The sequence below is a fragment of the Mirounga leonina genome, unplaced genomic scaffold, assembly GCF_011800145.1.
Source record: "Mirounga leonina isolate KUSES-001 unplaced genomic scaffold, KU_Mleo_1.0 Mir_152, whole genome shotgun sequence".
Taxonomy (NCBI): Eukaryota; Metazoa; Chordata; class Mammalia; order Carnivora; family Phocidae; genus Mirounga; species Mirounga leonina.
In genome coordinates, this window is record NW_023270380.1 from 20,969,206 (window position 1) to 20,982,281 (window position 13,076).

A 13,076-nucleotide genomic window follows, 5' to 3' on the forward strand; every position below is an offset into this window, starting at 1 on the left:
GAGCGAATGCCAACGACCCAGAACGATACGCCGGATCCACATCCATACTCGCGCAAAAGAGAATGGACTCCGCCTTCCGTCTCTGGAAGCCGGGTTCGCGTTCCCCCGCGGGAGGTGCAGCCCAGAGGCGGGCAGAAAGGGGCTTTGGGGATGCTGGCGATGTTCTGAGTCTCGATCTGGGTGCTGGTCACGCAGTTCGCTTGTGGAAACTTCTCACTGTACATTACGACTTATTCACTGTTCTGTATGAATGTTACGTTCAGTAATACGTTTACTGTAAGTCACAGTGGGTGAAAAGACACGTGGAGAGTAGGGGAGGTGTTTCACTGCTCCCCTGCTCTGTAGGGTCCCTTCATCTTTCCCTAACTACGTATTTTTACAGATGGTACTGTAAGACACAGATATGGGTAATTTGAAAATAAATTCCTTTTTTGTGTGTGTTTATTGGATCGATTTTCTCCCAGTACAAACCTCTGAATGCAGGTGGTTGGAATTTTGGCCATTTCTCTGGGGAGATTCTTCAAATAATGTTATGATGTTGCCCTTGGTTTCTTGTCTCCTGTGGTGAAAGGATTTGATATGTTTCTTTCTAAGGCTCTTTATCTTTACCCAGTGTTTTTAGTTTCTCTGTTTTCTACAGCTGCACAAAATCGGGGTCACCTCCTTCAGGCTGAGGCGGGGGAGCCTGGCCCCGTCCCTCCAGTGATCAGGAAGGTGTGGGCGCAGGGACAGGGGAAAGCTGGGACTCCTACCAGCTAGGGCAGCCCCTCCCCAGGCCATCCACCGCCTGCCTGCCCATACAGCTTTGCTATAAATGAGCTTGTAGGGCAGGTGACAACAAGTCACGGAAGGCAGCACCCCCAGACCGGCTGCGGCACCCCCTTCAGCCAGGCGCCCATCAGCGCATCCCCCACGAGCCCTGCAGCCGTGACCCAGACGCAGCCTGGCCCCAGGCCTGGGCCATTCCAGGGGAGGAGACAGACGATAAACAAGACAGCAGAGAAGCCAGATAACGGGAAGGAAGTAAACAGGGTCATGAAAGAGAGAGTGACTGGGAAGGCCTCCCTGAGGGGCACGTCTGGGGTGAGAAGGGCCAGCACGGGGGGTGGGGATGGGGCGCGGTCCAGGCCAGGCAGGCACCCTGTGGGGCCCTGGAAGGGTGCCGTGTGTGTGGGGGGGGGGGTCAGGAAACGGCTCGTGGGGTTGCAGACAGGGGTGAGGGGCAGGGGCTGGAGGAGGGAGTCCCAGGCCATGGGAAGGCTCCGACTAAGAGCCCTGGGAAGCCACTAGGAGGGCTAAGCAAGAAAAGAGATATGATCTGTTTCGCATTTTAAAAGATAATTCTAATGCATTAACAAAATGTCCTATACACGTACAATGGAATATTCTTCAGCCTTAAAAAAGGAAGCCTGACCCCTGCGACCCTGTGGATGAACCTGGAGGACTTTATACTCCGTGAAATGAGCCAGCTGCAGAAGGACAGATACCGTGCGACTCCACCGATAGGAGGTCCCTCGAGGCTGGAGGCAGAACAGTGGGTGCCAGGGGCCAGCGCAGAGGGGGTCTCGTTTCTTGGGGACAGAGTTTCAGTTTGGGAGGGTGAAAGAGTTCTGGGGGGGGGGGGACGGCGGTGATGGTTGTACCACAGCCTGAATGTGCTTGATGCCCAAGAACTGGACACTTTAAAATGGTCAAAATAGTCAATGTTACGTTATGCATATTTTACTACAGTAAAAGAAAACTAATTTTTTTAATTTATTTTTTTAGAGAAGTGGGGAGGAGGGAGAGAATTTTAAGTAGGCTCACGCCCAGCATGGAGCCCAATGCGGGTCTCGAACTCACGACCCTGAGATCAAGACCTGAGCTGAGATCAAGAGTCGGACACTTAACCCACCGAGCCCCCCAGGCGCCCCAAGAAAACTAATTTTAAAAGATAATTCCGTTACTGGATTTATTACTGGACAGCAGTAACTGGGCCCAAGAGAGGAGGCAGAGGGACCTTCCAAGCCCTCGGTGCTCGGCGGCCTGTCCACAGGGCAGAGGCCTGACTAGGCAGCATCGGGAGGGTGGGTGGCCGACAGATTTGCCCACCAGGTCACTCAGGGCTCAGCCACGGGAAGCGGAGGGGAAGGTCAGTGTGTTTCTGACCCATTGACCAATGACAATGACAGAATATGAAAGACAGTAACCAGAAAGCGTTCCAAGACAGATGGTGCGAGCATGCCCTTTGATGTTTGAATTTTCAGAATTGTCTTTAATACTGTTATCTTCAAAACGATACATGCTTTTTTTTTCCAACAAGAAGACTTAAAAGCCCGCGTGTAAGACCACTGCACATCTCCAAGCCCAGCATGTGTCGGGGTGCAGGACGGCCAGCATCAAACCCGCAGTGGCTCTCGATCCAGTGGGGTCTGGTCAGCGAGCCCCAGCTGCTCCCCGCTCCCGGGCTTTGGTCTGACAGCACAGGGTCATAAATCTAGTCCCTGGGGGGTGCTTTGGGGAAGTGCCTTGTTGAACCCTGACACCACCTTAGGATGCAGGGACTGGGGTCCCTATTTTGTAAGTAAGGGACGTGGGGTTCACCGAGGTTGAATAAGCCGTGAACCCCTGCTCCCCACCGCTGGGCCCAGCCGGTCAGCCAGCCAAACGGCACTGTGGGTGGTGCAGGTGGATTCTCCTGAGAGGGAGACACTAAGCCATCTGACAGCAACGGAAAGAATTCTCCGTCCTCGGGGAAGAGGCCTTTCTGGCACCTTCTCCTCTGGCCCCGGGGCTGCACCCGGCCTCACCCCGGTGGTCCTCTGGGGCTATTCTGCGGAGGGGGAAGCCAGCTTCCCAGGCTGGGCTCGGGGAGGGTCGGCAGGTGAGGAGGGCCGAAGGTGCTGGAAGAGAACAGGCTCCCAGCCAGGTCCTCAGCTTCAGCCCCAGCTCTGCCCTCTCTGAGCTGCGTGCCTGGGGCTGGGTATGTAGTATCTGGAAGCCTCGGTGTTCTGTCTGTAACACGGGCGTGGACACAGTGTCTACGCTGAAGGGTCTGTGTGAGCAGCAAACTAGATAAGCAAAGCACAGCTTTGCTTATCTGGGGAGGCCAGGGGGGGTCTGCTGGGGGCTCTGGGGGCAAAGGGCAGCAGCTAAGCTTCCCCCTCAGCCCTGGGCTGTCCCAGAGGACACAAGGTCATGCTGTGGCATGAGAGGCTGCTTCTTAAGAATCCCTCACTTCAGAGCCATGTTCTGTCAGAGGCAGGAGAGTATCTTTAAAGACCCAGGGCCCAGGGGCACCTGGGTGGCTCAGTCGGTGAAGCGTCTGCCTTCGGCTCAGGTCAATGATCCCAGGGTCCTGGGATCGAGTCCTGCGTCGGGCTCCCTGCTCGGCGGGGAGCCTGCTTCACCCTCTCCTTCTGCCTGTCCCTCCCCCTGCTTGTGATCCCTCTCCCTCTCTCTCTCTGTCAAATAAATAAATAAAATCTTTAAAATAAAAAACCCAGGGCCCGAGTCACCTCCCCAGTATCATTCCTCCTGCACCCCACGCCCCCATGAATATGCCCGTCGTTGACCTTCTGTGTCTGAAACTGCTGTAGCCACAGGTGGACACCAGCTCTTGCCACCAGCTTGGAGCCCCCTCTGGGAGAAGGGCACCCCCACGGCCGCGCAGAGCGGAGCTCGGGGCAGGCGCTCACAGGCAGCTGTGGAGTAAAACGGAACCAAACCACAGGGACATACCCCCGTACAGGAGCCTTAACATGTGTCATTATGACACGAGGAGGCTGATCATGGATTATTTCGGGAGTATAGGAGACTGGGAAGAGAGGAAACAGTCCGTTTCACATCCCCCAGGGATAATCTGGGGGAACAGTAACCCGAATGGCCTCATGCTCGTTCCTCCCGCGGAATCATCCTTGTTGTCACCTAACGATATTGCTTCTCCGCATACGATTTTTACATCTGGCCTCTCTTAACAAGTCACATATTCCATTCTTCTATCTCAGCACCATCATCTAGCCCGCCTTCCCACTTTACTCGCTTCTGCCCCAAAGCTTTCAACATCACTTTTATCGGTAAACCCTGTTTGTATAAATAGTATCTCAGCTGGAACTCTGATACACAAAGCGATAGCAAAGGTATTTCATTCGAATACGTTTGTTTCCCAAATCAAGGTCCTGGCATTTGCTTGGGGTGACAGCAAGCACTAAGTGCACAAAGGGCACAGGGTGCTTGGGGGCCACATAGGCAGGAGTGAGCTGGAACATTGCATAGGCAGACCTTTCCCACTGATGTGACATGAGGGCACCAGGCAGAAATACCTATGTCAGAATGTACAAGGCACAGCTACACCCCCAAAAAATATGTTTTCGAGCACAAAAATCAAGGAGTTGTGGATGTGCAAGGATACTCAAATCCCCCAGCAGCACAGGAGAGCAAGTGGTTGGGAAAGAATTGTGTGCGGAGAGTAGGACCGTTCCGGAACCTGTTAGCACCCGGCTCCCCCTGCCGGCAACGGGGGCGCCTGCCTTCCTCACCGCGCCCAGTGGTGCTTCCCGGGGTGGGCGGGGGAGGAAAACAGAACCCTTTCTACAGGACCGCCATTCCTGCCTGCACTTCAGCTGCCCTCAGACTCTAGTCAACTATCCGCTTCCAGTCATTTTCCTCCACAACCTTCAAAGGCACCCAGGCCTACAAGCAAACGTGTCAAACACACTCCACGGGATACGCCTGACGATCCACTGATGAGTTGCGGAACTCGATTTATCGTCTTATAAAATACATCATAGTACTAGACTAGTACGTTCACTCACTCGTTCAGTACGTATTTCCTGAGCACCTTCTATGCACAAGGCATTAACAGAGCAGACAGAAATCTGCCATGATGGAAATTATTCTCTATGGGGGAAGAGGTATTTAATAACTAAAGTAACTAGTATGAAAATTGGCAGTACGAAAAAGAACAGGCAGGAAAGAAAGATGCGTATGGAGAAGGGGTAGTTGCCATTTTATTTTTTTAAGATTTTATTTGATACTTTTTTTAAAGATTTTATTTATTTGACAGAGAAAGAGATAGCGAGAGCAAGAGCACAAGCAGGGGGAGTGAGAGAGGGAGAAGCAGGCTTCCCGCCAAGCAGGGAGCCCGATGCAGGGCTCGATGCGGGGCTCAATCCCAGGACCCTGGGATCATGACCTGAGCTGAAGGCAGACGCTTAATGACTGAGCCACACAAGTGCCCCAATTTTATTTATTTGAGGGCAAGAGAGAGCAATAGCAGGGGGAGCTGCAGAGGGAGAGGGAGAAGCAGACTCCCCACTGAGCAGGGAGTCCGATGCGGGACTCGGTCCCAGGACCCTGGGATCATGACCTGAGCCAATGCTTAACCAACCGAGCCACCCAGATGCCCGGTAGTTGCTGTTTTAAATGGAGGTGAGAAGTGAGCCATCCCTGTGGGCAGGTGGAGAAAGAACATTCTGGGCACAGGCACAGGTCAGTGCTGAGCTCTGGGGGTCTAGTGTCTTCATGTTAGGTCTCTTCGAGGCTGTGTGTGTGCTGGTTTGGATTAAGAGAGCTCCCCATGACGCCTTCCCGACCATGCACTAGCGCCCCGAAGTCCAATCTAGCATGAGAGGTGGCTGGTCCAGACTGAAGTGTTGTGAGTCTAAAGCATACACAGGATTTCAAAGACTTGGCACAAAAAACAACAAATTCTCATATTGTTTACATGTTGAAATGAGACTTTGAATATATTGGGATAAATGTTAATTTTATTAATCAAAATTAATTTCACCTATTCCTTTCTCTCTTTTTTTTTAAAGATTTTATTTGACAGAGAGAGACACAGTGAGAGAGGGAACACGAGCAGGGGGAGTGGGAGAGGGGGAAGCAGGCTTCCCGCGGAGCAGGGAGCCCAATGTGGGGCTCCATCCCAGGACCCTGGGATCACGACCTGAGCTGAAGGCAGATGCTTAACCGACTGCCAGGTGTCCCAACTTATTTCTTTCTCTTAAGATTTATCTATTTTGTGGGGAGGGGAGGGCCAGAGGGAGAGGGAGAAAGAATCCCAGGCAGACTCCCTCTGAGAGTGGAGCCTGACTCAGGGCTCGGATCTCATGACCCTGAGATCGCGACCTGAGCAGAAACCAAGAGTCAGATGCCCAACTAACGGAGGCACCCAGGAAACCCTCTTCCTCTTAATTTCTTTAAAATATAGGTTTGGAACCCTTGGCTGGCTCAATCAGTGAAGTGTCTGCCTTCAGCTCAGGTCATGATCCCAGGGTCCTGGGATTGAGTCCCGCATCGGGCTCTTTGCTCAGCAGGGAGTCTGCTTCTCCCTCTGCCGCTCCCCCTGCTTGTGCATGCGCTCTCTCTCTGACAAATAAATACTCTTTTAAAAAATAAAATAAATGACTAATGTAGAAATTGCAACATGTTACAGGGCTGATAAGGAATACAGTTTAATACAGATGTATGAAAACAACACCATCAAGGACAGGGATGGTAAGTGGACCCATGCAGCTGCAAGACGGCTACATTTTATGTGAAGTGGTACATGAACTCTAGGCAGACTGAAAAACAGATTACATGTCATAACTCCTAGAACATCCACTAAGAAATTATGCAGACAAGAGAGCTAAAAAGCCAATCAATTAAAATGTAACTCTAACATAAACAACTAATCCAAGCAGAAACACAATAAAATGATAACCCTAAATCTGACTCTACCAGTAATCACAGCTTATGTTAATAAACACGAATTAAAAGGTGGAGTCTGTCCAGAACAGAGAGAAGTGTTAAGATCCAATATGTGCTGGGGGGGGGGGGGGGGGCGGAGCAAGATGGCAGAGGAGTAGGAGACCTGGATTTCGTCTCCTCTCAGGAATTCAGCTGGATAGGGATCAAACCATTCTGAACACCTACAAACTCAACAGGAGATCGAAGAAAAGAAGAGCAACAGCTCTCTGAACAGAAAAGCGACCACTTTCTGGAAGAGTCATATTCTATCCCTTCATAGTAGTTACCCGTATTTTTGGCATATATATATAAGTTGTTCTCTCTTTAAAATTTTGAGATAGTTTCTTCTAACAGATCAAAATATACTCTAAATCTCTAGTGTATGGTTTTTTCCTACTCCCCTGCCTGATCACATTCTCTCCCTTTTTTTTTTTTGAAATCCTCTTCTTTTTTTACACAACTTATCAATTCCTTTTATAAAATTTTTTATAATTTCCATCTTTACGGTCATATTCCATCCCTTCATCATATCAACCCTTATTTTTGGACATATATAAGTTTTTCTTTCTTTAAAATTTTGGGAGGCACTTTCTTTTAACAGACCAAAATACACCCAAAATCTAGTGTGTGGCACTGATCTATATACCAGCCTGATCATATTTGATCATATTCTGTTTTTGTTTTGTTTTGTTCTGTTTTTGTTTTTTATCTTTTTCTTTTTCTTCTTCTTTTTCTTTTTTCTCTCTTTCCCTTTCTTTTCCCACTGCTTCAGGTCTTTTCTGATTTGTTTAGAGTATATTTTCTGGGGACGTTGTTACCCTGCTAGCATTTTGTTCTCTCATTAATCTATTCTCCTCTGCACAAAATGACAAGACGGAAAAAATCACCTCAACAAAAAGAACAAGAGGTAGTACCGACTGCCAGGGACCTACTCAATACGGACATTAGTACGATGTCCGATCTAGAGTTCAGAATCATCACTTTAAAGATACTAGCCGGGCTTGAAAAAAGCATGGAAGTTATTAGAGAAACCCTTTCTGGAGAAGTAAAAGAACTAAAATCTAACCAAGTAGAAATCAAAAAGGCTATTAATGAGGTGCAATCAAATATGGGGGCGCTAACTGCTAGGATAAATGAGGCAGAAGAGAGAATCAGTGATATAGAAGACCAAATGATGGAAAATAAAGAAGCTGAGAAAAAGATAAACAACTACTGGATCACGAGGGCAGAATTCGAGAGATAAGCGATACCGTAAGACGAAACAACATTAGAATAATTGGGATCCCAGAAGAAGAAGAAAGAGAGAGAGGGGCAGAAGGTATAATGGAGCAAATTATAGCAGAGAACTTCCCTAATTTGGGGAAGGAAACAGGCATCAAAACCCAGGAAGCACAGAGAACCCCTCTCAAAATCAATAAAAATAGGTCAACATCCCGACATCTAATAGTAAAACTTACGAGTCTCAGAGACAAAGAGAAAATCCAGAAGGCAGCTCAGGAGAAGAGATCTGTAACCTACAATGGTAGAAACATTAGATTGGCAACAGACCTATCCACAGAGACCTGGCAGGCCAGAAAGGACTGGCAGGATATATTCAGAGCACTAAATGAGAAAAATATGCAGCCAAGAATACTATATCCAGCTAGGCTGTCATTGAAAATTGAAGGAGAGATAAAAAGCTTCCAGGACAAACAAAAACTAAAGGAATTTGCAAACACGAAGCCAGCCCTACAAGAAATCTTGAAAGGGGTCCTCTAAGCAAAGAGAGAGACTAAAAGCAACATAGACCAGAAAGGAACACAGACAATATACAGTAACAGTCACCTTACAGGCAATACAATGGCACTAAATTCCTATCTTTCAATAGTTACCCTGAATGTAAATGGGCTAAATGCCCCAATCAAAAGACACAGGCTATCAGATTGGATTAAAAAACAAGACCCATCGATATGCTGTCTGCAAGAGACTCATTTTAGAACCAAAGACACTCTCAGATTGAAAGTGAGGGGGTGGAAAACCATTTACCATGCTAATGGACACCAAAAGAAAGCTGGGGTGGTAATCCTTATAGCAGACAAATTAGATTTTAAACCAAAGACTGTAATAAGAGATGAGGAAGGACACTATATCCTACTTAAAGGGTCGATCCAACAAGATCTAACAATTGTAAATATCTATGCCCCTAACATGGGAGCAGCCAATTATATAAGGCAATTAATAACAAAAGCAAAGAAACACATCGACAACAATACAATAATAGTGGGGGACTTTAACACCCCCCTCACTGAAATGGACAGATTGTCTAAGCAAAAGATCAACAAGGAAATAAAGACTTTAAATGACACACTGGACCAAATGGACTTCACAGACATATTCAGAACATTCCATCCCAAAGCAACAGAATACACATTCTTCTCTAGTGCCCATGGAACATTCTCCAGAATCGATCACATCCTAGGTCATAAATCAGGTCTCAACCAGTACCAAAAGATTGGGATCATTCCCTGCCTATTTTCAGACCACAATGCTTTGAAACTAGAACTCAATCACAAGAGGAAAGTCAGAAAGAACTCAAATACATGGAGGCTAAAGAGCATCCTACTGAAGAATGAATGGGTCAACCAGGGAATTAAAGAAGAATTTAAAAAATTCATGGAAACCAATGAAAATGAAAACACAACTATTCAAAATCTTTGGGATGTAGCAAAGGCAGTCCTAAGAGGAAAGTATATAGCAATACAAGCCTTTCTCAAGAAACAAGAAAGGTCTCAAGTACACAACCTAACCCTACACCTAAAGGAGCTGGAGAAGGAACAGCAAATAAAGCCTAAACCCAGCAGGAGAAGAGAAATAATAAAGATCAGAGCAGAAATCGGGACGCCTGGGTGGCTCAGTCGGTTAAGAGTCTGCCTTCGGCTCGGGTCATGATCCCAGGGTCCTGGGATCGAGTCCCGCATCGGGCTCCCTGCTCTGCGGGGAGCCTGCTTCTCCCTCTGCCTCTGTCTCTCTGTCTCTCATGAATAAATAAATAAAATCTTAAAAAAAAAAAAAAGATCAGAGCAGAAATCAATGAAATAGAAACTAAAAGAACCGTAGAACAGATCAACGAAACAAGGAGCTGGTTCTTTGAAAGAATTAACAAGATTGATAAACCCCTGGCCAGACTTATCAAAAAGAAAAATGACCCAAATCAACAAAATCATGAATGAAAGAGGAGAGATCACAACCAACACCAAAGAAATACAAACAATTATAAGAACATATTATGAGCAACTCTATGCCAGCAAATTAGATAACCTGGAAGAAATGGATGCATTCCTAAAGATGTATCAACTACCAAAACTGAACCAGGAAGAAATAGAAAACCTGAACAGACCTATAACCACTAAGGAAATTGAAGCAGTCATCAAAAATCTCCCAAAACACAAAAGCCCAGGGCCAGATGGCTTCCCAGGGGAATTCTACCAAACATTTAAAGAAGAATTAATACCTATTCTTCTGAAACTGTTCCAAAAAATAGAAATGGAAGGAAAACTCCCAAACTCATTTTATGAGGCCAGCATTACCTTGATCCCAAAACCAGACAAAGACCCCATCAAAAAGGAGAATTACAGACCAATATCCCTGATGAACATGGATGCAAAAATTCTCACCAAAATACTAGCCAATAGGATCCAACAGTACATTAAAAGGATTATTCACCACAACCAAGTGGGATTTATCCCTGGGCTGCAAGGTTGGTTCAACATCTGCAAATCAATCAACGTGATACAATACATTAACAAAAGAAAGAACAAGAATCATATGATCCTCTCAATAGATGCAGAAAAAGCATTTGACAAAGTACAGCATCCTTTCTTGATCAAAACTCTTCAGAGTATAGGCATAGAGGGTACATACCTCAATATCATAAAAGCCATCTATGAAAAACCTACAGCGAATATCATTCTCAATGGGGAAAAACTGAGAGCTTTCCCCCTAAGGTCAGGAACACGGCAGGGATGTCCACTATCACCACTGCTATTCAACATAGTATTGGAAGTCCTAGCCACAGCAATCAGACAACAAAAAGAAATCAAAGGCATCCAAATCGGCAAAGAAGAAGTCAAACTCTCACTCTTTGCAGATGATAGGATACTTTATGTGGAAAACCCCAAAGACTCCACCCCAAAACTGCTAGAACTCATACAGGAATTCAGTAAAGTGGCAGGATATAAAATCAATGCACAGAAGTCAGTGGCATTCCTATACACCAACAACAAGACAGAAGAAAGAGAAATTAAGGAATCGATCCCATTTACAATTGCACCCAAAACCATCAGATACCTAGGAATAAATCTAACCAAAGAGGCAAAGGATCTGTACTCAGAAAACTATAAAATCCTCATGAAAGAAATTGAGGAAGACACAAAGAAATGGAAAAACGTTCCATGCTCATGGATTGGAAGAACAAATATTGTGAAGATGTCAATGCTACCTAGAGCAATCTACACATTCAATGCAATCCCCATCAAAATACCATCTACTTTTTTCAAAGAAATGGAACAAATAATCCTAAAATTTGTATGGAACCAGAAAAGACCCCGCATAGCCAGAGGAATATTGAAAAAAGCAAAAAAGCAAAGCTGGCGGCATCACAATTCTGGACTTCCAGCTCTATTACAAAGCTGTCATCATCAAGACAGTATGGTACTGGCACAAAAACAGACACATAGATCAATGGAACAGAATAGAGAGCCCAGAAATGGACCCTCAACTCTATGGTCAACTAATCTTTGACAAAGCAGGAAAGAATGTCCAATGGAAAAAAGACAGTCTCTTCAACAAATGGTGTTGGGAAAATTGGATAGCCACATGCAGAAGAATGAAACTGGACCATTTCCTTACACCACACACAAAAATAGACTCCAAATGGTTGAAAGACCTCAATGTGAGACAGGAGTCCATCAAAATCCTAAAGGAAAACACAGGCAGCAACCTCTTCGACCTCAGCCACAGCAACTTCTTCCTAGAAACATCGCCAAAGGCAAGGGAAGCAAGGGCAAAAATGAACTATTGGGACTTCATCAAGATAAAAAGCTTTGCAAAGCAAAGGAAACAGTCAACAAAACCAAAAGACAACTGACAGAATGGGAGAAGATATTTGCAAATGACATATCAGATAAAGGGCTAGTATCTAAAATCTATAAAGAACTCATCAAACTCAACACCCAAAGAACAAAGAATCCAATCAAGAAATGGGCAGAAGACATGAACAGACATTTTTCCAAAGAAGACATCCAAATGGCCAACAGACACATGAAAAAGTGCTCAATATCGCTCGGCATCAGGGAAATCCAAATCAAAACCTCAATGAGATACCACCTCACACCAGTCAGAATGGCTAAAATTAACAAGTCAGGAAACAATAGATGTTGGCAGGGATGCGGAGAAAGGGGAACCCTCCTACACTGTTGGTGGGAATGCAAGCTGGTGCAACCACTCTGGAAAACAGTACGGAGGTTCCTCAAAAAGTTGAAAATAGAGCTACCATATGATCCAGCAATTGCACTACTGGGTATTTACCCCAAAGATACAAAAATAGGGATCCGAAAGGGTACGTGCACCCCGATGTTTATAGCAGCAATGTCCACAATAACCAAACTGTGGAAAGAGCCAAGATGTCCACTGACAGATGAATGGATAAAGAAGATGTGGTATATATATACAATGGAATATTATGCAGCCATCAAAAGGAATGAGATCTTGCCATTTGCAACAATGTGGATGGAACTGGAGGGTGTTATGCTGAGCGAAATAAGTCAAACAGAGAAAGACATGTATCATATGACCTCACTGATATGAGGAATTCTTGATCTCAGGAAACAAACTGAGGGTTGCTGGAGTGGGGGGTGGGGGGGGAGGGATGGGGTGGCTGGGTGATGGACATTGGGGAGGGTATGTGCTCTGGTAAGCGCTGTGAATTGTGCAAAACTGTTGAATCTCAGATCTGTACCTCTGAAACAAATAATGCGATATATGTTAAGAAAGAAAAAAAAAAGAAGAATGTAGCAGGAGGGGAAGAATGAAGGGGGGGAATCGGAGGGGTAGACGAACCATGAGAGACGATGGACTCTGAAAAACAAAACTGAGGGTTCTAGAGGGGAGGGGGGTGGGAGGATGGGTTAGCCTGGTGACGGGTATTGAGGAGGGCATGTTCTGCATGGAGCACTGGGTGTTATGCACAAACAATGAATCATGGAACACTACATCTAAAACTAATGATGTAATGTATGGGGATTAACATAACAATAAAAAAATTAAAAAAAAAAAAGATCCAATATGTGCTGTGTATAAGAATGCCACTCACTTTAAGTAGAAAG